This window comes from Felis catus, chromosome B3 (genome assembly GCF_018350175.1).
Source record: "Felis catus isolate Fca126 chromosome B3, F.catus_Fca126_mat1.0, whole genome shotgun sequence".
In the NCBI taxonomy this organism is placed as follows: Eukaryota; Metazoa; Chordata; class Mammalia; order Carnivora; family Felidae; genus Felis; species Felis catus.
This window is the reverse complement of record NC_058373.1, coordinates 91,077,873-91,104,834: the sequence shown is the minus strand read 5'-3', so window position 1 is coordinate 91,104,834 and position 26,962 is coordinate 91,077,873.

Below are 26,962 nucleotides of genomic sequence, written 5' to 3'. Positions count from 1 at the left end.
CTGTCTCTTTCTGTCTCAAAAATAAATAAAAACATTAAAACAAAAATTTAGAAAAAAAGGGGCTAGGAAAACAACAATAAACAAAGCCCAAAGCCAGCAGAAGAAAGTAAATAATAAAAAGGAGAAATAAGTTATACAGTGACTAAAAGCAAAATAGAGCAGGTCAATGAAACCAGGAGCTGGATCTTTGAAAAAAATAATGCAATTGATAAATCTCTAGCCAGAGTTATCAAAAAGAAAGGAGAAAGGACCCAAATAAAATAAAAAATGAAAGAGAATAAATAACAACAAACACCACAGAAATACAAATAATAATAAGAGAATATTATGAAAAACTGTATGCCACCAACTTGGCACAACCTGGAAGAAATGGATAAATTCTTAGAAACATATATACTATCAAAACTGAAGCAGGAAGAAATAGAAAACTTGAACAGAACAAAAAACAGCAAAGAAATTGTTTCAGTAATCAAAAAACTCCCAAGAAAAAAAGTCAGGGCCATATGGCTTCACAGAAGAATTCTACCAAATATTTAAATAAGAGTTAATACCTATTTTTAAACTATTCCAAAAAACAGAAATAGAAAGGAATCTTCCCAACTCATACTAAAGTCCAGCATTACCTTGATTCCAAAATCAGACAAAGAACCAACCAAAAAGAGAATTACAGGCCAATATCTCAGATGAACTTGGAGCAAAAATTCTCAACAAAATACTAGTAAATCAAATCCAACAGTACATTAAAAGAATCATTCACCACAATCAAGCGGGATGTATTCTTGGGCTGCAAGAGTGGTTCAACATTCACAAATCAATAATACACCACATTACTAAAGGAAAGAATTAGGACCATAAGATCCTCTCAATAGGTGCAGAAAAGCTATTAACAAAATATAGCACCGGTTCTTGATTAAAACCTTCAAGATAAAGGGAACATACCTCAATATCATAAAGGCCATATATGAAAGACCCACAGCTAATATCATCCTCATTGAGGAAAACTGAGAGCTTTTCCTCTATGTTTAGGAAGAATACAGGAATGTCCAAACTCACCAATGTTATTTAACATAATACTAACAGTCTTAGTCTCAGCAATCAGACAACAAAAAAGAAACAGAAGGCATCCAAATGGTCAAAGAAGTCAAACTTACACTCTTTACAGATGATTTGATACTCTAGGTAGAAAACCCAAAAGACTCTCCCAAAAAATTTCTAGAACTGATATATAGATTTAGTAAAGTTGCAGGATACAAATCAATGTACAGAAATGGGTTCCACACACCAATAATGAACCAGCAGAAAGAGAAATCATGGAATTGATCCCATTTATAATTGCACCAAAAACCATAAGATACCTTAACCAAAGAGATATAAACTTAACCAAAGAGATAAAAGATCTGTACTCTGAAGACTAGAGAACACTTATGAAAGAGACTGAAGAAGATGCAAGGAAATAGAAAAAAAAATATTCCTTGTTTGTGGATTGGAAGAACAAATATTATTAAAATGTCTGTACTACCTAGAGGAATCTATACATTTAATCCGATCCCTATTAAAATACCACCAGAATTTTTTACAGAGGTAGAACAAGCAATCCTAAAATGCGTATGGAGCCACGAAAGACCCTGAATAGCTAAAGCCATCTTGAAAAAGAAAAGCAAACTGGAGGCATCACAATTTTGGACTTTAAGTTATAGTACAAAGCTGTAGTCATAAAAACAGTATGGTACTGGCACAGAAACAGACACATAGATTAATGGAACAGAAAAGAGAAACCAGAAGTGGACCCACAATTATATGGTTAACTCATCTTTGACGAAACAGAAAAGAATATCCAATGGAAAAAGGACGGTCTCTTCAACAAATGGTGCTGGGGAAACTGGACAGTAAGTAACATGCAGAAAATTGAACCTGGACCACTTTTTGATACCATACACAAAAGTAAATTCAACATGGATGAAAGAACTAAATATGAAACAGGAACCCATCAAAATCCTAGAGGACAATAAAAGCAGCAAGCTCTTTGATAGGTTGTAGAAACTTCTTACTAGACACATTGCTGGAGGCAGGGGAAATAAAAGCAAACATGAACTATGGGGACTTCATTGAGATAAAAAGCTTTTGCACAGTGAAGGAAACAATCAACAAAATTAAAAGGCAACCTTTGGAATGGGAGAAGATTTTTGAAAATTACATACTGATAAAGGGTTAGTAACCAAAATCTATAAAGAATTTATCAAACTCAATACCCCCAAACCAAATATTTAGTTGATTTTATATAATAATTTCACCGTAGAGTGTTTTCTGTTGTCATTTTGTTTGTTTCATTTTCCTCTCTCTACAGGCTGTCTGGCTGTCAGTGGGAATGGGGATAAAACGAATGATAAAGATTAGGCACTGTAATAGAAATATTTCAGTTATATACGGTATATAATTCAGTTAGTAAACACAATACTGACATGATTTAAGGAAAACAAATTGTGCTAATAAGTGGCATTTTTCTCTCATGATTTATCATTAAGTATGCACTAGAGAATACAGTTTGAAGATCACCCATATTTTATTTCATAATCTTTAAGATTTACTTTGAGAAGAAATTTCAGCCTAATAGCACAACTTCTTCCCATACCTGTGGATTTCCAGCTTGCTCCTGATTTTCCCTTCCTTAACGGCCTCCTGTATAGATTTCAGACTTGCTTAGCCAGTCATCACAAGTGTGTACACAGAGTCATTCTAATAAAATGTTTCAGATAGAGAGATGAATAGATACATAATTAGATGATAGGAGATAGATGGTAGATGATGTATGATTGATAGAAAAATGATAGATTACAGAAAGATACAGACATGTATGAATATATTTATAGATATATTTATTTAAAACTTAAAATACATTTAAAATATTTATATATATATATGACTATGCACATGGATGTATCTTTCTGCACATATCTGTATACATAGTCATATATATATAAATATTTTATTTATAGAATATATTTGTTTATAGATATAAAATATTTATATCTATATGACTGTATATTTAGGTATATATTGTTATGTATATGTATTATGTTATATATATGTATATTTATGTTAAATATATTATTCTATTTATCATATATTGTGTATATATGACTATAAATAACATTTTTATATCTATATATGACTACATATGCACATATCTATATCTTTAGATATGGATCTATCCTGCTAGTTCTCTTTCTCTGGCTGAATCCTGGCATACAGATTTTGGTACTGGAGGTCATTTCAGAGAAGAATATTAAAAAGAAGTTTTCTAAATTGATTTTGGGTTTTCTATAATTCATTATGTAATCTGGTTAGATTTAATGGCATTAATTATCCTGCTTCCACTGATACTTCATGGCATAAGAGTTACTAAAATAACGACTTTTGCCACCTGCAATTGGGAGTCAGTTGAAAGCAAGGGCTGGGCCATCAATATTTGCTCTCTTACAATATTACAGCCAAAATAAGGAGTATAAAGGGGTTGGTTTATTGCTTCTAACTGCACTGATGAAAGTGAGGAAAGACTAGTACAGTATTAAATTACCCACATTTCTTTGATAGAAAGCAAAAAAATCTGAAATAGTACTGCAATATAAGCATGTGTCTATGTGTAAAGTAGGATGCTTTATGACTACAAATTATCAAACATACTTCAACAATGCCAGTGGCAGTACTAAATTACCTTTTTATTATCTATGTAAAAATAATTTATGAAATATTTGTCCCATAAAGTGATGATCAAAAATTGTGAAGTAAAACATAAGACAGTAGATACCAGGTGGTTAATTAATGAATATATTGTTTTATTATTCTGAATTCTGTGATTTTTTTTGGTATTTTCATCTTTAATATATTTGCTGTGATTTATCATCTTAACTAAATATTTGTTTTCATAACTATTATATTATTGGAAATTTTGTATTCCTTTTCTTAGTGTGGACCCACAAAAATTATATCAACTTAAGGCCTCCACAAAATCTGTATTTACTCCTTTCTATGCTTGTATATGAAGAATGGGAACTAAGGAAACAGTGTATGGTAAAGTGTAAAATCATGCCTTCGTCTGAGTTTGAAACTCATTTCTGGCATTTGTTAGCTACGTGATACTTACAAGTGATGTGACCTCTGTGTCTGAATTCCTTCATCTGCACAGTGAGAGCAGCAACGAAGTTTACCTAATCAAGTTGTTGCAAAGATTATATGGAGGGTTTAGAACATAAGTGCCTAGCATATATGAATATTTTCTGGAATTCCAGTGAGTGTTAAATTTCAATGGGAATTCTCTGTGGCATATTTATTGCCGTGAACTAGAATATATTTTACAGATCTATCTATGCCTTAGACTCAAAAAGTAATCTAACCTAGGGGCACCTGGGTGGCTCAGTCGGTTAAGCCGCCGACTTCGGCTCAGGTCATGATCTCGCGGTCCGTGAGTTCGAGCCCCGCGTCGGGCTCTGTGCGGACAGCTCAGAGCCTGGAGCCTGTTTCAGATTCTGTGTCTCCCTCTCTCTGACCCTCCCCGTTCATGCTCGGTCTCTCTCTGTCTCAAAAATAAATAAACGTTAACAAAAAAAAAAATTAAAAAAAAAAGGTAATCTAACCTAAAGAAATAAAAAAATAAAGAAAATAAAGATAATACTATATAATTCAAATATTTTGATGGACAAAATGCTAACAGCTTCAAATGATAACATAGTGGACTCAGACATCGATAGCATGCTTTATTCTGTCCAACAGAATTACTGCTAAATATTTTTTATACTCGTGTGCTGTGCCTGAGACCATCTTTGGTGTTCATGTCTATGATTTAGTACACCACATTTGCTATTTCAAGTACTGATATGACATGAAATCAAAATATATATTGGAACTTCAACAAAAGCATGAGGATGTAGGCAATACATTAAGATAGAAAACATCTTATTTTGAATAATTACAAACAAATTACATGTTGTTTTTTAGAGTAAAAAAAGGTAGACTTTAGGGAAAAAATGTTTACTTAAATGAATAATTCAACTGAACTTTAAGCTTCTAATTTCTGAATATAAGTTATTCTATTTTTTCCTGAATATATATATTATTCTTAGGAGTTGACTTCAAATAAATTGAAAGCTATATAAAACTATCCTGTTATCCCAATGTCATTTTTTATCAAATTAGAGCAATTTGAAAATACCAATTAATATAAAAATACTAGATTTATAATGCAGAAAAATTATATCTCCAAAATTTGTTACATTTTTATCCTGGATGCTTTATAAACAGTATGAATTATAATAGCATAATAGTAATGCTAATAATCAATAGAAAGACAAAAATTAGCTAAGCTATAACTCTAAGACCAATTGATATTTTTATTAAAAATATGTCTTCCTTTTTTGTAGAAACCCTTTTCTGGAGAGTGTAACCCCTAAAATGTACAAGACTCTTAAATCTGATATGACACAATGAGCCCTTAGGAGAGGACTTCTACTCATCTTTGGTACTGGCCCTCTTCCCATTACCTCATTACCTCTCTTCAACTAGAAACTAAGTACTTGAGAAACATGCCAATACTGATAAAACATAATTTCACGGTGTAAAATTAATCCTGATATCTTCCTCTGAACTACATTTATTCATAGTAATTTTCAAAATTTTATTCCCTTCTCAAAATTCCTTACATACAATTAAATACATATATAATATAAAATATATACAGTATGAAGTTCCATATATATATGTATATGATGTGTTGTATGTGTATAAACACCCCATACACATGTATATATTCCTGTACCAGATTATATTTGCATAACATTTTTTTTAATCCCTAGCATTTCAGTGATATGTTTACAACGAATATAACTTGAACTATCTTTCCTTTTCTCCTAAATGGGAAAACAAAGAGCAATGAACACTAAAACACTTTTTTTCTCTTTCCACCATGATAAAAATGGAAATGTAATATGCCTTTAATAACTTGGATAAGCTTAAATGCTCTTTAGAAAGCATTGATAGTTTTTTTTAACATTCAGTGTTTTTGTGTAAATTTAAAATCACCATCAAGTTTACAAATCTCATTATAATTTCATTAATTACTCTCAGATCTGGATTAAAATTGTGGATTTGGTGGTGAGTGTGAGGCTTTAAGACAATTTTGCAGAAATGTCTTTCATTTGTTAATTATCATAAATTTTCAAATAATAATCTAATAAACTTAAATTACTTGTAATTAAAATCCTTATTATAATAACTATGTTACAGTGTGGTAAAAAAAGAGAACCACTCAAAAATTCTAGTTCATGGTTTTCCATTTCATATTTTAATTTCCAATGTTAGAGATGTGATTTATATGCCCAAACTAACAATGTATATACTTTGTATTCTTTCTAAAATTACCTATCACATATTATCTCAATAATATGGTATAATTGTGTATAGTCTAAATGTTCTATGATTCAGAAAAAAATTTAAATATATTTACAGAAATTATTGTGTTGGGAAAACAACTATTTTATTTGTAAATGTCACCAGATTTTGTTTGTTTAGGACTACTTTTTTTAGGTATATTTATTTATTTTCAGAGAGAGAAAGATAGCACAAGCAGGGGGAAGGGCAGAGAGAGAGAGAGAGAGATAGAGACAGAGAGGGAAAGAGAATTGCAAGCAGGGTCCACCCTGTCAGCGCTGAACCCTAAGCAGGGCCCAAACTCATAATCCTGAAATCATGACCTGACACAAAATCAAGAGTTGTACACTTAACCATTTGAGCCACTCAGGTGCCCCAGACCTACTTTTAAACATTAAATCATAGGTGTATAAATTTTATTTCACTGTTCTTTCTTTTTCTTCCCTTAGCTTTTTCTGTCTTTTACCAAAGCCATTTTTAGTTCTTACCGTGTGACCAACACTTTGATAGGTATTCTCTGCCCTCCTTCAACTTACAGTAATAAGCTGGACAAATGTATAAAATAATCAGGATTCATACATAACTCCATAAAGCATAATTATAACAGTATATGATTACAAGTCTATAAAATATGTGCCACTCCTTTTAGATATAAAGACATAAGGGGTACAAAGAATACTGCAGTGAAGCTAGAATGACAAGTAATATCTTATGCATGGGAGAATGGCATGTAGAACTAAGGACATGCAGGAAAATTACAAATCTTCACATGAAAATTATGAAGATCAAATTGTCAAGTGAATATGAAAATACTAAGGGCCCCTGGGTAGCTCAGTTGGTTAAGCATCCAACTTTTGATTTCCACTCAGGTCATGATCCCACAAATTGTGGAGATCAAGCCCCATGTTGGACTCTGTGCTGACAGAGCAGAATCTGCTTGGGATTCTCTCTCTCCCTCTTTTTGCCCCTCTCCCCACTGGTGCTCTGTCTCTGTCTCTCTCAAAATAAATAAGAATTAAAATATACTCTATTAAAATACATGAGATTATCAGGAGGAATGATTATAGCTAATTAATCTTAGTCTTCCTGTTTTCATTTTTCCCATTTGACATCTGTTTGTAGTTATTTACTAAGCCCTGTCATTTTCCAAGGCTGCATCCACCCTGGCACATTTTGACCAGCCTCATCGTATGACTGCACAATAAAAGAATGTCTAAATAGAAAGAGAAACATTCCATTTATGTCATAGAAGATCCAAATTTTTGGTAATATCTAATAAAGTAGATGGTTAATCTCTTTCTGAGCACTGAAGTTAAATTGGAGGAAAGAGGGTTTGATTGAAAGGAGATAGCAAGCCTTGTCATCAGCAAGTCGTAAGTTTGTACCTAAGCTTTTTCCTAGCTACTTTCTACTTTGGCTACTTAGGATAAGTTTTTAAATGGCAAGATTCTGATTTTTCTTTAGAGAATTAAGAAAGCAATTCACACAATGGTTGAGAGTACTATATGAGATATATGTGTAAAATCTAACACTGATGTGAGAAATAAATTATTTTAAATACATACAGTGCTGAATATAATGCAGGACACATCCAATACCTTTTCATTTCCCTTTATTTCCCAACATATATTAGAAGAAATATTAAATACTATCAATGTAAAAAAATAAAAAAATGAATGAAATAAGGAGTTCACTGTTTTGTGTAACTGATTTACTTTTAATTCAGATTATCTGGTGTTCCCTCAGCCATTTTTTGGTTCTAAAACATTTGCATTCTATATCATTGCTCCCCTTAGCTCTCGTTTTCACATGAACATTAAGATGGAAAGGGACTGGGGCACCTGGGTGGCTCAGTTGGTTGAGTGGTTGAACATCCAACTTTGGCTCAGGTCATGATCTCACATTTGCGGGTTTGAACCCTGCATCAGGCTCAGAGCCTGGAGCCTACTTTCAATTCTGTATCTTCCTGTCTCTCTGCCCTTCCCTTGCCCACTCTCTGTCTCTGTCTCTCAAAAAATAAATTGAAATGTTAATTTTTTTTTAAGATGGAAAGGGACGCTATTTGGTACTCATCTGCATTTAAATCAAACTAGATATTTAAACATACTGAAATTATCTAAAATTCTTAATGTCTTCTTTTTGGCACAAGTTCTAAAGATTAATGTGGCTAAATGATCTGTGGAAATGGCAGATTTGCTACGAAAACACTACTACATTAAATACCAACATCTTAAAAAACTTAGGGCAAGCCTAAAAGAAAGGTAATATAATCTGCTTTTTTAAAAAGGCATAATTAAATATAATATTAATAGAGGCATTGTAAGAGCTTTTAATCTTTTCCTAAGGAAGAGATTTCTCCTAGGTAGGGGAGAAAAATTTATTTGACTTTCAAAAATAATTGTGTAAGTGTGCTGTCTTCAAATGTATCTACTGTTGCTGTTGAGGGTAGAAGGAAGACTGGACCATCATTTTAGCAGGAAATAAGAGTTTACAAAATAAGATGATTAATAATAGCTAATTACTGCTTTCAGAAGCAATCATGAAAATGATAGTTAACACTTACCTTTCACTTACAATATACCTAACTCTAGACTAAACATGTTACATGACTATCTCAGTTAGCTCACTCAACACCCTGGGAGACAAATCTCTCTAGTATTAGACTGTTTTTATACAGTAGGAAACTGAAAAGTAATTGTGCCAACTACTATGGCTACTAAGGAGTTAAAATTTTAACAAAAACAGTGTAAAAGTGTTTAATTGGAAAATTTGAGCACATTTGCTTTGTATCAAAAAATAAATTGCATTCTGATCTCATATACAGAAAGAAAACAAAATAACCAGTTTTGTAGGCAAATATGTGAATGTGGTCCAATTTACATGATGTTTATTTATCCTACAGTATCTCAAGCTGGTTTCTTGACATGTCATGATTTTGTAAAACCAACTTGGAAATAAGCACATTCTTTCCTGTTCATTTTACATATTAACTGTTTGCAGTGCAGAGTCATTCAATTATTGAAAAGTATTTACTGTATATTTTAAATGAAATACTGAAAGAAAATTCGTTCCTCTATGAGAACATTATGCTATTTGAAGTAGACTAGATGAAGTGGTGTTAATTAAACATCTGGCATTCAACCTCATTTTACTGTTTTCCCCTTATCCAAACTACATTTTGCAAAGGGAACTGAGTACTTTAGAAGATCAATGAGTAGAAGTACCATACAAAAGCATGAGAATTTCATTACAATGAAATTTTAATATAAATTTTAAGTTATCATCATTATTAAAAAAATTTTTTTTCAACGTTTTTTATTTTATTTTTGGGACAGAGAGAGACAGCGCATGAACGGGGGAGGGGCAGAGAGAGAGGGAGACACAGAATTGGAAACAGGCTCCAAGCCATCAGCCCAGAGCCTGATGCGGGGCTCGAACTCACGGACCGCGAGACCGTGACCTGGCTGAAGTCAGATGCTTAACCGACTGCGCCACCCAGGCGCCCCAAGTTATCATCATTAAGAGACTAATTTGCAAGGTTTTGCCCTTTTTTGTGCAAACACATAAATATATTTCAAATAGAGCAGTAACTCATTAATCTGATACTATTATCTTTGAAAAAAGAGGCAAAAGTGATTTGTAAAATAATAGCCTAATAGGCAATAATTAGGCACTTATTAGTGTCTTTTAGGACTGTATAACATTAGAAATAGAACACATGAGATTATCTATCCATACATGGGTATTTTAGCATATGCATAGCATAGAAATCCTGTGATCTAGTTAATCAGTAAGTAGTATGGTCAAATATGAGTGCTTAAGATTTAACACACAAAAAAGTTATTTTCAAATTGTGCAAAATTATTTTACATTTTTTTTAACATTTATTTATTTTTGAGACAGGGAGAGACACAGCATGAATGGGGGAGGGGCAGAGAGAGAGGGAGACACAGAATCAGAAGCAGGCTCCAGGCTCTGAGCTGTCAGCACAGAGCCTGATGCGGGGCTCGAACTCACGGACCGCGAGATCGTGACCTGGCTGAAGTTGGACGCTTAACCAACTGAGCCACCCAGGTGCCCTGAAAATTATTTTAGATTAAATAATTGCCTCTTAGATAATGACATAGTACTGAAAATCAAGTTTCTCTTAGATTTGTTGTCTGGTGTATGATTTTAAATCATCTAATTAGTGAGATCTCTGAACTATTGGTTCTGAACCAAATGAAAACAGATAAAGGAGTTCAGAATGGTAGATTAGACACAGGGAAGCACACAATATATCTTCTCATGAAGGAGCATAGGCATTCTTCTGGCCTTTGCCCTGCAGGCCACAGAATTTGGAAAGTCAAGTCTGGGCTGTATTTCAGCCCTTAGTAGCCCTAGATAAGACACTTGGTGTAGGGCAAAATGGCACAAATGTGACTGCCCTGCTTTGTCATAAGGCCAATGTGGGCCTTCTAGTACTCCCTACATCTTGGTAAATAAACTTCTAGTACTATGACTGTCACAAATAGAGCAGCTAGGAAAATGCAAGCTCTCCTAGCAGTATGGAGAAGCCAGCACCATTGAGAGCAAGAGTGAAAATAAAAACAAGTGCTGTTTTAGGAAGGTAGATCCTAGTAAATGAAATGGAAGAAGAGTCTGAACTCCAGAGGCCGATGTATTTCTGGTTCGCTACAGTTAGTAGAATTTCTCCAACTTGAGGAGGAACAAGTTAGGGATGTGGAGAAAAATTAATGCAGGTAATGATCTTTCAATATTTTTCCTTAAAGGGTAGTGTAATTAACTATTCCTCAGTGAAAACAAACAAACAAACAACAAACAAAAAACCCAAAAAACAAAAAACACAAAACACTTTACCAGGAATAAGAACATGTAAATATGGAGAGTGATGTGATTTGCCTTAAAAAAAGGTCACAGTTTCAGGTGAACAACGTGTCTTTTAGTTAAATAGATAAATGTTAATATCATCACTACTACAATTAAATTAAAATAAGCTATCTGAAGTAAGGGATAAAGTGTCAGGATACAGTAAATGACTCTTTAGGTTAATCTTTATTGACAAAATAATTTTACAGAAAGGATAGTGACCTTTCATTGATATACATGGTAGTTAATAAATCATTTCTAAGAATTCATCTCAAACTGCAAGCCCATCATTCTGGCATAAATTCAATAAAATAATTTTCTTGTGCATAAATGCTGTTTTGTGTTTTGTGCTAGTCCTAGGCTATGCAAAGATATGATTTATAGCTTATGTCTTCAAAGATCTTATATTCAAAGACCAGGAGACTGACAAGTTGATAATTACCAGAGGATGTCTCAAGTGTTTTAATGGAAATAACTCAGCATAAGGGAAAGTATTCAAGAACTTAAACTGAACATTCAACAGAGACTTGGTAGTTCAGGTAGGTTTCTAGAGGAGATAATAGCTATGGTGAACTGTGAAATCTAAGTAGAAATTAGCCAGGAAAAATAAGAAGGGTTAGAAAAATAGCCATCATGGAGATATGCACATTAAGATAGGAAGGAACCTAGTAATATGGGAACATAAAATATTTCAGAATCTCTCAAGGTAAAGTGAGGAAGAGGCAGTGATGACGGATAAAGCTTGAGAGAGTGGAGTCAGAAGATAAAAATATAATAATTTTCTATTTCTCCCATAATAAATTGTCAGAAATTAAGCAGCATAAACAACACACAAAGTCATTATCTCACAGGTCTACCAGTGAGAAGTTTGGGTTGACTTGACTGGTTTCTCCGCTCTGGGTTTTAGTAGCCCCATACCAAGGTGTTGACCTTCTGAGCGCTCATCAAGAGGCCATGGGAAGAATCTGCTTCCAAGCTCATTCTGGTTGGCAGAATCCAATTTGTCGTGGTTCTAAGACCGGGGTACCATTTCTTTGCTATCTGTCACACTTTGCTCCTCTATACTGCCTACATTCCTTCTCAGATTTCCCATATCTCCCCCATCAACAATGGAGGGTTCAGCTTCCTCAAACTTTGACTCTCTCCAATTTCCCTTTATACCCCCCCTTTCTATGAGCGACTCATCTGTGTCTCTCTTCTGCCTTTTCTTCTTCTTTTAAAAGTTCATGTGATTAGATTGGGACCACCATGATAATCCAGGATAATCTCCCTATTTTAGGGTCAGCTGAATGGTAATTTAGGCCCTTCATAGCAGTGCATAGATTAGTGTTTGACTGAATAGCCAGAGGATGATCTTGGGGAAATATATTTACAATTCTAACTAGCACAGAAAGTCAGGTTTTTTTTTTTCATGTAAAATTAAATATATCATCTTTATCTTAAAGGAAAATAATTCTGAGAAATAATTCAGCACGCGGAAGAAACAGAATCAACCCCACATTTGAGAAGTTCTCTTTGACAGCAGTGTACAGTTTGAAATATTAGGGGGCAGTGATTGGATGGCTTCAGAAAGACCAGTTGGAATGCTTATTTAGTAATTAAGTTTAGAGGTAAGTGAGTTGGATCATAAGGCAGTGAGTAAGAATATATCAAAGGGGATACATTTTAATTGCACTAAGAAAGTAAAAACTGCTGTACTTTGTTCCTTACTGGACATAAGAGAATAGATGCAAGAATAACTCTCAGTTTTGGTTTAAGTAACTAGATCAGTAAGATGAACATTTACCATGTGTGAATAATATCCAGAGGAACAGAATTCAGTAGAAATTAAATACTGTATTCAGGTTTAGAGAAACTGATTCGTTCTTGTTTAGAAATACTGATTTTCATAGGGCACCTGGGTGGCTCAGCCAGTTAAGCATTGACTTTGGCTTAGGTCATGATCTCATGGCTTGTGGGTTTGAGCCCCGCATCGGGCTCTGCGCTGACAGGTCAGAGCCTGGAGCCTGCTTCAGACTCTGTGTCTCCCTCTCTCTCTGCCCCTACACCACTTGCACTCTCTCTCTCAAAAATAAATAAACATTAAAAAATTAGAAATATTGATTTTCATATGCCTACAGGATTAGACAACTTCTAATCAGTTTCCAGATACACAAGATTGAAAATGAAAAGTGGATAGAATTGACTACAAAGATTTGTGAGTAATCAATAATTGGCACTTCAGAAAATATACATCCACTGAGAATAGGAATCAAAATTATAGGGGTGCCTGGCTGACTCAATTGGTAGAGCATGTGACTTTTCATCTTAGAGTTTGAGTTCAAGCCCCATGTTGGGTATAGAGATTACTTAAAAATAAAATAAAATCTATAAAAAAGAAACAAAGATCATAATTTTCTGAAACATTAGAATAGAGAGAAAATAAATAAAAGAAAAGAGTGGACATAGTGGAGGATGAGAAATGAAAAATAGGAGAGTAGTTTATAAAGTATAGTTTTGGAATAGTATGCAGGCATTAAAAATTATTACCTATTTTATAAATGATAAAACAATTGACATACAAAATCATCAAGAGATAATTTAGTTAAAAAACAAAATTTGCTGCAGAGGATATATATTTATCTATTCATGTTAATAAGGAATTATCCCCACATGCACACATAGATATTCTCAAAATACTTAACTCTGTAGAGTGGGAAAGGAGGCACTTTTTATTATTTTTGTGTCCTTTGAAAACAAAAACACAACTATTTGCATTATTTGAAAATGTTGTAAAACAAGAAGGGATATATGCACATCCATCTGATGTTATGAAGTTATCTATTGAAGTGCTTATTAAAAGGATATTTCATGACATGAGATAAATTCATGATCTATACTAATAAAAAGTGTATGAACAACATTATCTAGACTATAGTGTGAACTTTGTGACATGTAATATGCACAATAAAGACAAAAATGTTTTTTAAATTATTTTCTTTATTTTTATTTTTAAAATATATTTTTTTAAAATAGGGAAAATCACAAATCTTAAAAGTGAGACAAAATATATGCAATAGATGGTAATACATGAAGAGAGAATGAAATCGATGGTGTAACATGCCTGAGAAAATGAGAGGAGATGAGATTGAAACAACAACTGCAGTTATTGCTGTCTATAGCAATAACATTCCCTCTACCAAAATGGGAAGGAAGGGTATAAGGATGATTGATGAGCGGATAAATTTGGAGGTAGAAGCCCTGGGAGCCATTATGTTCTCTATTAGGTAGGACTTAAGGTATTTAGCTGAGTGTGATGTGGACAGTGGCCAGGGAAAGGGCTTTAAGGAATGTATAGTGATGTTTCGAAATAGCTATTGTATGGAGAGGATGGCGATTAGGAAAAAAGTACTAATTGTCTGCTCAGAGTTTTAAAAAGTTTCAAGAACAATGATAGTGCTATAGTGATTAAGACCATTTGAAAATGCTGCAAGAATAGACAAAATAGTGACATATAATAGAAAGTCCAGAAACAGACCCATACACATAAATACCTTACGTGAAAGGAGTGGCATTCTACAGTGAGTAAATTGGGCTTTTTGATAAATAATATTGGGACAAGTAGTTATCCATAGTTTAAAAAATGAAAATGAATCAATTCTAAGGATATAAAAAATTTACATTTGAGAGAAAAGCTGTAAATAATTTAGATGTTATTATGGAATAATATCTTCCTAACTTTAGGATAGAAAATTATTTATTTTAATTTAAATAGAATTAATAGAAAATAAACTCCATAGACTTTAAGTGTTCAACATGTTCTGACCATCATATATACCTGTGTAATTGTTACAATCAAAGTATAGTATATTTTCATCATTGCAGAAAGTTCTCTTGGGCTCACCAATTCCCAGTACCTACACTGATTAGCAGCCACTTTCTGGTGTAAATCATTATAGTTTAGTTTAGGCTTTTCTTGAGCTTAACATAAGTGGAATCATAAATTATATAATTATATGCATCCAGCTTATCTTGTAGCAGCTATTTATTCTTTTTTATTGTTGGGTAATATTCCATCATACAAACATACCACGATTTAGCAATCCATTCTCCTTCTACAATCCAACTTCTTCTACATTTCTTTTGTGAACAAATATTTTTATTTTTCTTGGGTAAAACTAGGAATAAATTGAAGGGTCAAAGTGTAGATGCTTGTATAAATTGACTAAGCAGTTTTCCAAAATGAATGACAACTTTATACTCCTCTTAACAATATTGAAAGGCCCAGGTATTTTTAAAAACTTGTAAAAACTTAGTATTACTATTTTTTTTAATTTTAGTCTTTTTTATTAGTTTATAACTACCTCTTATTTTAATTTTAACTTACATTTACCTGGCAGCATTATTGCATTGCACATCAGATTAATATCCTCTTATGAGATGTATAAAATCTGTGCTTATCTTTTTCTTATGAATTTACAGGGGTTTTTTATATAATCTGACACTAGATTTTTGAAAGATACATGTATTGCAAGTATGAGACATTCCTTTGCATTTTCTCATCTGTGTTATTTATTTCATGTCTATATAATGGTTATTGTAAAATATCTGTCCGATAATGTCTAAATTTGGCCCATCTCTAAATGTCCTGCTATTGACTCTTCTCTGAACTGTGGTGTATGTTTTCTTGTTTTCTTTTAGATGTTTTGTAATCTTTGATTATATAATGGACATTTATTATAAAAATAACAGTAGAAAACTGTGAATAATATTTACCTCCACAAAAGAGTATACATTTTTTTCTCTTAGGTCAGTATAGTGGGAGCTGAATCCCAAGGATCTGTAGATAAACTAAATATGGAAGTTGTTTATGCTTTAGTTTTATTTAGCTCATCACTGGATTAAATTTTTTGAACATGGAATCTACTTTCCTGTGACTAGTTCCTGGTATTGGAGCACTTCTCTAATCCCAGTGTTCTGTTTTATAACTTAACTTCTGGAACTATTACTGATCTCTCCTTCTACGAATATTGGTTACTAAGTTTTGAGGATGCTATGGGTTTTTTTCTGCTCCTGAGTTGCAATCTCCATTGTCTGTGCATTGAAATACTTTGTTCGGCTCTGTTGTATCTACTCAACCTTTGCAAGCCAGCTGTCCTATACTTTATCAAGACCATGAATGTCTCATATGTTTTCCTTCACAACCTTCCCACCCTGCAGGTTTTGAAGGACTTGTGAGAAATCTTAGCTGGCTCAGGAGATAGATTGCTTTAGTTTTTATTTTTTGTCCACACCACTTGAGATAAAGTTGGTGACTTGGCACAGAATTACTCTGTGTGTGGGATCTCTCCACATTTTCTGAGGTTTGGTTTATTTAGGGTTCATGGTGTATTCACTTTTTTTTAAATGGGTTTCCAAATTCTGATGTTTAATGTATCTAGTTTGTTATTTATTTTTCAAAATTATATTTGTTGCATTTGTCTTTTTATTTTTCTTTGAACTATACATGTACAGGTTAAATTCTATATGAAATAAATATTTCATATTATAAAATGGATAAAGGAATTTATAACTAAGGCAATTGTTAACTAGATATTCATTAGCTGCACAAATATTAAATAATTACAATGTTCAGAGGCAATCCTACTCCAAAAAAAAAAAGGAATTCAGTGTTTTTACAGTTGTAGACTTAGTAAAACATATCAAGTCCTTTCAAGTACTCTGCCATTACATTCTTACATTCTATTTCTTCATAACTTGAACCAACCGACATCTATCTGAGGATCCATCAATAATGCACTATATAAAATCAAGTAATTTACTTAGATAAAAGGCCTATAAGAAGTTTTAAACCAAAGAATAAAAATTCACCATCAAATTTTCAGTAGTAATTAGTTATAAATTTAAAACATTTTTTTAAAGTTGTACTTTCTCACTTGTACTCCGAAAACTGTAAAACACTGATGAAAGACACTGAAAAACACACACAAAAAAAATGGCAACATTCCATGTTTATGGATTTCAAGAACAAATATTGTTAAAATGTCTATATTATCCAAAGCAATCAACACATTTAATGCAATCATGATGGAAATACTGGCATCATTTTTCACAGAACTGGAAAAAGCAATTCTTTATTTTTATTTTTTTTAAATATTTATTTTTTGGGAGAGAGAGAGACAGAGCATGAGCAGGGGAGGGACAGAGAGAGGGAGACTCAGAATCTGAAGCAGGCTCCAGGCTCTGAACTGTCAACAGAGAGCCTGACGCAGGGCTCAAACTCACGGACCACAAGTTCATGACCTGATCTGAAGTCAGACGCTTAACCATCTGAGCCACCCAGGAGCCTCAGAAAAAAAAAAAAATTCTAAGCTTTTATGGAACCACAAAGCATTCCTAATAGACAAAGCTATCTTGAAAAAGAAAAACAAAGCTGGAGACACCACAATTCTGAACTTCAAGTTGTATTACAAAGCTGTAGTGATCAAAACAGTGTGGTACTGGCACAAAAATAAACACACAGATTAATACAACAAAATAGAAAACCCAGAAATAAACCCACAGCTACATGTTCAATTAATCTTTGACAAAGAAGGAAAAACATACAATGGAAAAGAACAGTCTCTTCAACAAATGGTGTTGGGAAAGTGGAGAGTGACATGAAAAAGAATGAAACTACCATTTTATTACACCATACACGCATATATCAAAATGGATTAAAGATCTAAATGTGAGACCTCAAACATCAAAATCCTAGAGAGAACACAGGCAGTAATTTCTTTGACATTGGTTTTAGCAACTTCTGTCTATATAGGTCACTTCAGGCAAGTGAAACAAAAGCAAAAATAAACTATTGGGACCATATCAAAATAAAAAAGCTTCTGCAAGGTGAAGGAAATAATCAACAAATCTCAAAGGCAACCTGAAGAATGGAAGAAGATATTTGCAAATGACATATCTGATAAAGGGTTAGTATACAAAATATATAAAGAACCTACTCAACTCAACATCCAAAACACAAATAATCCAATTTAAAAATGGGCAGAAGACATGAATAGACATTTCTTCAAAGACATCCAGATACTAACAGACACATTAAAAAGATGTCTATCATCACTAACCATCAAGGAAATGCAAATCAAAACTACAATACAATATCACTTCACACTTGTCCAAATGGCCAAAATCAACAACACAGAAACAACAGGTATTGGTAAGGATGTGGAGAAAAGGGGACCCTCTTGTACTTGTTAGGAATGCAAACTGGTGAAGCCACTGTAGAAAACAGCATGGAGCTTCCTCAATAAGTTAATATAACTACCCTACCATCCAGAAATTGTATAAGAATACAAAAATACTAACTCAAAGGGATACATGCCCCCCAATGTTTATATCAGCATTATCTACAATAGCCAAATTATGGAAAGGGCCCAAATGTCCACTGACTGATGAATGGATAAAGAAAAGGTGGTATACATATAGATAATGGAATATTACTCACCCATAAAAAACAAAATTTTGCCTTTTGCAAAGGCATGGTTGAAGCCAGAGGGTATAATCCTAAGTGAAACAAGTCAGTAAGTCAGTGAGAGAAAAACAAATACCATATGATTTCACTTCTATGTGGAATTTAAGAACAAAACACAAGAGCAAGGGAAAAAAAATAAACAAAACAAAACAAAACAAAAAAAGAAACCAAGAAACAGACTTTTAACTTAAGAAAACAAAGTGACGGTTACCAGACGTGGCAGGATGGGTTAAATAGGTGATAAGCACCAGGTGATGTATGGAAGTGTTGAATCACTATATTGTACACCTGAAACTAACATAACACTGTATATTAACTAACTGGAATTAAACTAAAAACTTGAGAAATAGTTTGTGCTTTCTCCTTTTCTTAAGATCCAGGATTCTATTAAATGCTACTGATATTCCATCACTTTGGATCATTCTTTTTGCCAAATTTTCTCTCATAAATACAGGAATTTACACTGACTCCATTGTAGTCGTTGAGATTCTTCATACACAAAATACGTTTATTGATGCTAAGTTCCTTCTTGTTTTACTTCTCATAATCAACTACTACTAGATTCCTTATTCTACTGAGTCCTTGCCTTTGTTACCAGCTTTGGGTGCTTCATGTTAACTGCTTGACTAACCACACCCAAGTTGTGTTGTACTTTCTTTTTAGAATGTGAAGAATGGTTATACTTTCCATGTCATGCTATTAAAGTCTTCTCATGATACAGAGTTAGTCAAAGTTTAAGTTCTTATTTCTGTCACCAATATTCTTAGAGGTAAATATCCTTGCCTTTTACTCATTTCCTAGTAATGAATCTTATTATATTTAGTTTTGTTGTCAGTGATTTGGTAGGTTTCTCTTCAATAATTTAAAAATTTCTATCCTAAGTGGTTGTTTATAGGAAGAAATTTTATTTTTATTTTTAGGGGCTTATACCATTTCATTTATCCCTGGAAATATAAATATACCACTGAAAATGCAAGACAAGCTTGTCTACCTTGTCTAGGTGCCATACTAATGAGTAAAGTTGATTTTCTATGTATGGAAGGATGAATAGATTCTGCTGGCTTTCAAAAGGAGCATATCTATCAACCAAAACAATATAAATTCTATGTATTTCTACCTTATGTGTAACATGGCAGGAAAAGGGAAAATAATATCCATTGAGGGATATTCACATTACTCCCATGTGAAAGTCATTAGTAAAAGTCTCTTGAGAGTCATCTCCTTCTGTCCTTGCAAAAAATAGTGTGTACATTTTACAGTGATTTACTACATGCAAAGGTAAAACGTACGTAATATTAAGCAAATTCTATTTAAATTATATAATAATTTGGCTAGAAATAGAGTGGATAATAATTTGCAATGTTTCTTGGCCCGGTTTCAACAAGCAGACTTGGAGCCACAGTTGTCAATGTGATGCTTATCAAAGGCAATGCAGCTCAAAACTTTCTGGAAGATCAAAAATGGTCGACATTAAAATTTAATATGCTATCCTCCATATTTGCATTATAAGTCTGAATTCTCCTTTTCTCACATATGAGCTGGTCATTTTAATACTACCCTATAAAAGAAGACAAGATGTTTCCACTTTTTGTCACGTCATTTATATTTACCACTTCAAAGGCTGGCAAAAGCCAGGATCTAGCCAGTTAGAATCATCTCAAATCTCTCCTTCCTCAGTGTTTCCAGAAATAATCAACACACTATCATTCTTTTAACATTCTTTAAAAGAAATAATAATGCTGGTTTATGCTGCCAGTACAAGTAATGTATCATTGAATACTGACAATATTTTTCTAGACCATACTACTCAATTTCAAGATATTCATTAAAAACCGAAAGTTGGAAACCAGATATCTAGATTTAGATGCTACTGTTTAATCTGCTCAGTTTGATGACATATAAAATCTGTCTGGAGATTAAGCCATTAGAATTAATGCAAAAGGTGTTGATAACTCTTTAAGATGAATAAAGGGCCTTTAGAAGATGGAGGAAACTTTTCAACTGAAAAATGTTATTATAAAACGTCAAAAATTTTGCCCCTGAATGTAATATGTGACAATTTGTATTTATATCTGATTTTATGTATCTTTTTTAAAACTTGGATCCACAGCTGTGTAAGTATATAGATGTATAATCCAAATAGTAATACAACCTGCCCACATGAGGCCTGATTAGGCTATTCAGACTAGTTTACACAAAAACGATGTAAAGGAAATTTATGTGTACAAATGACACTTGACTAAATGATTAGTTCTCTGGAAGGTCCATCATGGAAAGGACATGTACATCTTCAACAGTTACTGCTATTTTAAAAATCAAATGTGATAAGCTAAATGAGAAACTTCTTTTAAATATTGTGATTTTTAAAAATATTCTTAATGTCTACTAATTAATCCACTGTTTCTTCTATTCAAAAATGACTTAGATTTCCAAGATATATTGGTTGTATTTTGTTTCATTTTTAGCACTCCCTAGAAACTATCCCTAACATAATGTTTCCAAGTGTTTACATAATTGAAGCCCTCTCATAAGTGGCTCTGTTTAAATATCTCCAAATTGTGCTAGATTGTACACTTAATTGAGTTGCCAAAGTGTGATCTTTGGAAAACCATAACTCTATAATTGATAATCATTACTACAGTAAACACTCAACCTGCAAGCTATACAGGTTTTAAAACACATATGCACCTTGATAAAAACCCTCAAGGAAGTAGGGATAGAAGGATAATACCTCGAGATCCTAAAAGCCATATATGAACGACCCAACGCTAATATCATCCTCAATGGGGAAAAACTGAGAGCTTTCCCCCTAAGGTCAGGAATGAGACAGGGATGTTCACTCTCACCACTGTTATTCAACATAGTATTGGAAGTCTTAGCCTCTGCAATCAGACAACACAAAGAAATAAAAGGCATCCAAATCAGCCAAGAGATCAAACTTTCACTCTTCGCAGATGACATGATACTTTATATGGAAAACCCAAAAGATTCCACCAAAAATTGCTAGAATTGATTCATGAATTCAGCAAAGTTGAAGAATATAAAATGAACGCACAGAAATCGGTTGCATTCCTATACACCAACATTGAAGTGACAGAAAGAGAAATCAAGGAATCGATCCCATTTACAGTTGCAATGAAAACCATAAAATACCTAGGAATAAATCTAACCAAAGAGTTGAAAAATCTATATGCTGGAAACTATAGAAAGCTTATGAAAGAAATTGAAGAAGACACAAAAAAATGGAAAAAGATTCTATGCTCCTGGATAGGAAGAACAAATATTGTTAAAATGTCGATACTACCCAAAGCAATCTACACATTCAATGCAATCCCTAACAAAATAACACCAGCATTCTTCACAGAGCTAGAAAAAACAATCCTAAAATTTGTATGGAACCAGAAAAGACCCTGAATAGCCAAAGCAATCTTGAAAAAGAAAACCAAAGTAGGAGGCATCAAAATCCCAGACTTCAAGCTGTACTACAAAGCTGTAACCATCAAGACAGCATGGTACTGGCACAAGAACAGACACTCAGATCAATGGAACAGAATAGAGAGCCTGGAAATGGACCCACAAACGTATGGCCAACTAATCTTTGAAAAAGCAGGAAAGAATATCCAATGGAATAAAGACAGTCTCTTCAGCAAGTGGTGCTGGGAAAACTGGACAGTGACATGCAGAAGAATGAACCTGGACCACTTTTTACACCATACACAAAAATAAACTCAAAATGGATGAAAGATCTCAATGTAAGACAGGAAGCCATCAAAATCCTTGAGAAAGAGGGAAAAACCTCTTTGATCTTGTCCGCAGCAACTTCTTACTCAACATATCTCTGGAGGCAGGGAAACAAAGGCAAAAATGAACTACTGGGACCTAATCAAAATAAAAAGCTTCTGCACAGCAAAGGAAACAATCATCAAAACTAAAAGACAACAGATAGAATGGGAGAACATATTTGCAAATAACATATCAGATAAAGGGTTAGTATCCAAAATCTATAAAGAACTTATCAAACGCAACACCCAAAAAACAAAGAATCTAGTGAAGAAATGGGCAAAAGACATGAATAGATGCTTCCCCAAAGAAGACATACGGATGGCCACCTGACACATGAAAAAAATGCTCAACATCACACATCATCAGGGAAATACAAATCAAAACCACAATGAGATATCACTTCACACCTGTCAGAATGGCTAACATTAACAACTCAGGCAACAACAGATGTTGGCCACGATGTGGAGAAAGAGGATCTCTTTTGCATTGTTGGTGGGAATGCAAGCTGGTACAGCCACTCTGGAAAACAGTATGGAGGTTCCTCAAAAAACTAAAAATAGAACTACCCTACGACTCATTAATTGCACTACTAGGCATTTATTCAGGGGATACAGGTGTGCTGTTTCGAAGGGACACATGCACCCCCATGTTTATAGCAGCACTATCAACAATAGCCAAAGTATGGAAAGAGCCCAAATGTCCATGGAAGGATGAATGGATAAAGAAGATGTGGTGTATATATATACAATGGAGTATTACTCGGCAATCAAAAAGAATGAAATCTTGTCATTTGCAACTTTGTGGATGGAACTGGAGGGTATTATGCTAAGTGAAATTAGTCAGTCAGAGAAGGACAAAAAGCATATGATTTCACTCATAGGAGGACTTTAGGAGACAAAACAGATCAACATAAGGGAAGGGAAACAAAAATAATATAAAAACAGGGAGGGGACAAAACAGAAGAGACTCAAAATATGGAGAATTGAGAGTTACTGAAGGGGTTGTGAGAGGGGGGAAGGGCTAAATGGATAAGGGGCACTAAGTAATCTACTCCTGAAATCATTGCTGCACTATATGCTAACTAATTTGGATGTAAGTTTTAAAAAATAAAAAATAAAATAAAATAAATTATATTAATAAACATATTAACATAAAAAAACACATATGCACCTTGAACTGATTAAGTCAGATATTGCCAACCTTTCGGTGGTGGTGTTGCAGATGATAATTATGTGCCCTCTGTGCTGAGAATCATCTCCTGGCACCACTTCTCATTTTTAAACACATTTTCACTGAGAGCCTTTTTATACTTTACTAGTCCTCTTTTAAAACTAAAGATCCCCAGGAAGAACATTACAACTTAACCTATTACTGCAAAAGCAGAGGTCTGTTTTTATCTCTCCAGCCCCATCCCAGTTCTCCTGAACAGAGGAAAAAATCCTAACATAACGGCCCCTTGAACATGTGGTGGGGCCAGTGCATGTTTAAAGTTCCCATATTTATCTCTCCATAGATGCTCTTTACTCTTTCTTCTTTTTGCTTCCTTGCATCCTCTCTATGTACCCACTTTATGACTTGCTCATCAATGGTTTCAGTTTCTAACCCAGCTGATGTTGGGGTAAATTTGGCTAATGAAGAGTATATGGTCTCACTTAGACTGTGATCCACGTTGTTTGGTCCAATTCAACGTTTAGCACTGACGGATCTGTCACTGAAGCACTTTTTCCTTTAGTTCTTATTCCTTACATGTAAAGGCCTCAGGAAAATAATTGATCAAGGTGTTTTTTTTGTTTTGATTTTTGGTAGAAAACAACGACTACCACATGCTTCACATTTTTTTCCTCAAGTCCTTCATGATGCCTCTGCTGGTAGAAACCACGCTGATGCTTTCTTTTCTAGAGAGTCTAAGAAAAACATTTTTTTTTCCTTCATTCCCTGTTGTATGGGATGACAAGCTAGACTCAGATTTGAATTTGCAAGGAATATGCCAATGTGCAAAAAGTTTTTTCATGGGCCAAGCAAGACACAGATAATCTGTGTTCCTTTACTAAATACACTTTTAAAATCCCACTTATAGCCTTACTTCATTAATATTATCTTTCAACATATGGACAGCACTTGGGATCAACCTCTATTCTTATTTATCCCACTGTGAAATGTATTCCTGGTCATATAGTGAAACATGATGAAAATAATCCTCAGTTATGTTGTGAGATGCAAGTACATTAAATTACAGGTGGGTATTTTTAGTGAATAGAGGAAAATAAGAGTTCTTATATAAAGATCTACATCATTTTCAATGAAAAATATGGGAAATAAAATTCTTAATTAACATGTAATTTTTAAAGCAAGGAGTAAACAGGAAAATGAGAAAAAGTGTTCCAAAGCTCTCATCTTAGAGCTGGAATATTTCCTTAAAGAAAAATACTGTTTTGCAGTTAAAATAGCAAAGCTTGCCATATAAATGGAAACTTAAGACTGACTTCATGAGAGAAGTCAAAGCTTAGAACAGTAGGACTGTTCAGTCTTTGAGACTAGTTGTTTTGATCTAACATCATTCTTTTTAATTCAGTATCAATTAAAATACTTGTCTACACTATGGTCATATTTAAATAGAGCTAGTGGGGGCGCCTGGGTGGCTCAGTCGGTTAGGTGGCCAACTTTGGCTCAGGTTATGATCTCACAGTTTATGAGTTTGAGCCCCGCGTCGGGCTCTGTTCTGACAGCTCAGAGCCTGGAGCCTGTTTCAGATTCTGTGTCTCCCTGTCTCTGACCCTCCCCCGTTCATGGTCTGTCTCTATCTCAAAAATAAATAAACGTTAAAAAAAATTAAAAAAAAATTGAAAAATAAATAGAGCTAGCAATGAAAACTTTTAAAAGTCTTATTTTAACAGACTTTAAAATAAGTCTATTTTACTAGACTTATCTTAAAAATTGGGATAGGAAAGAGGGGTATTCTCCCATTCATTGTAGATAATGGAGAGGTATGAGTACCTAAAGAGAATGAAAGAAGAATAAGAATACATTGAGTGGATATTTTGAACAAACTCCAAAGGGGATTGGAATAAAGAAATCAGTTGGGGCACCTGGGTGCCTCAGTCGGCTAAGTGTCTGACTTTGGCTCAGGTCATGATCTCACAGTTTGTGGGTTCAAGCCCCACATCAGGTTCTGTGCTAACAGCTCAGAGCCTGGAGCCCACTTTAGGTTCTGTGTCTCCCTCTCTGTGCCCCTCTCCTGCTCGCATTCTTTGTATGTGTATGTCTCTCTCGTGCGCTCAAAAATAAGTAAACTTTTTAAAAAATTTTAAAAAAAGAAAAAGAAAAAGAAATCATTGAATGACATCCCTGAAATATGTAGGAAGGAAACCAATAATTAAAACAATTAAGCATAGTCTCTTTTACTGAAATAACTAATCTTATGGATAAATGGGCATTTGAACATATTTGAAATACACACATAACAGACATATTTGAAATAAACATATGTAGAATTTTACCATGAAAGGCTTCCTAACATGCTGGCCATTATTTTGTTTCTTATACTATGCAGGTAGCTGAAGGTTGGTGACATTTATGGTCAGACATAGGCAGTCATTCATTCTAGCACTTGCATGAACCCAGATTTAAAAAGGAAATGTTATTTTTCTTTCCTCTCAATATTACATGTTTATTTTAGAACTTCAAAATTATTGAGTATAATGGGGATGAGATGGGGGAAGTGTTCAGTGCAAGATTATGATTCATACTTTTTTTTTGTTCCTCCAGCCAAATTCTATTACAAATGCTATAGCAACTACCTCCTTAACCCATGTTTTCCGGGGTCAATAAGAATTCTAAATTTAAAATTGATTAAAAAGTAAACAATTTACTTCCCCCATGGTTACTATTCAATTGAGACCATAACCAGAGCAATGAGCTGCCTGACTTTGGGATGACATACTTTCCTATACCTGAAAGTGATCTAAAAACAGGAATGACATTACTTTGAATGTAGGAATGTGATAAAGCTTATCATAGGGCAGCAATCAAAATGTCACATGTAATAAAGAGAAAGTCTCAATTTCAAGTTCCCACATCTGTGCAATCTGAAAAGAAAGCCCATTTTCCTCTCTCTCCTTGGCAACTCTCAAAATTTCAAACCACACGAGACCCAGGTCACAGCCCATGCTTTACCCCTAAACATAATGAAAATTGCAAAACCACCTACCTCCCCCTGACTTCATCATCCTGTCCTCACCTCACTTCATATCTTGTTTAACTCCCTACTGAATCTGAGCCCTTATTGAGGAACCCTTTTTAACAAGAACTTTATTTTTATATATGTTGGTGCCTTGTGCCATTCATAAACATTCATATATTCTTTTTTTTAATGTTTATTTATTT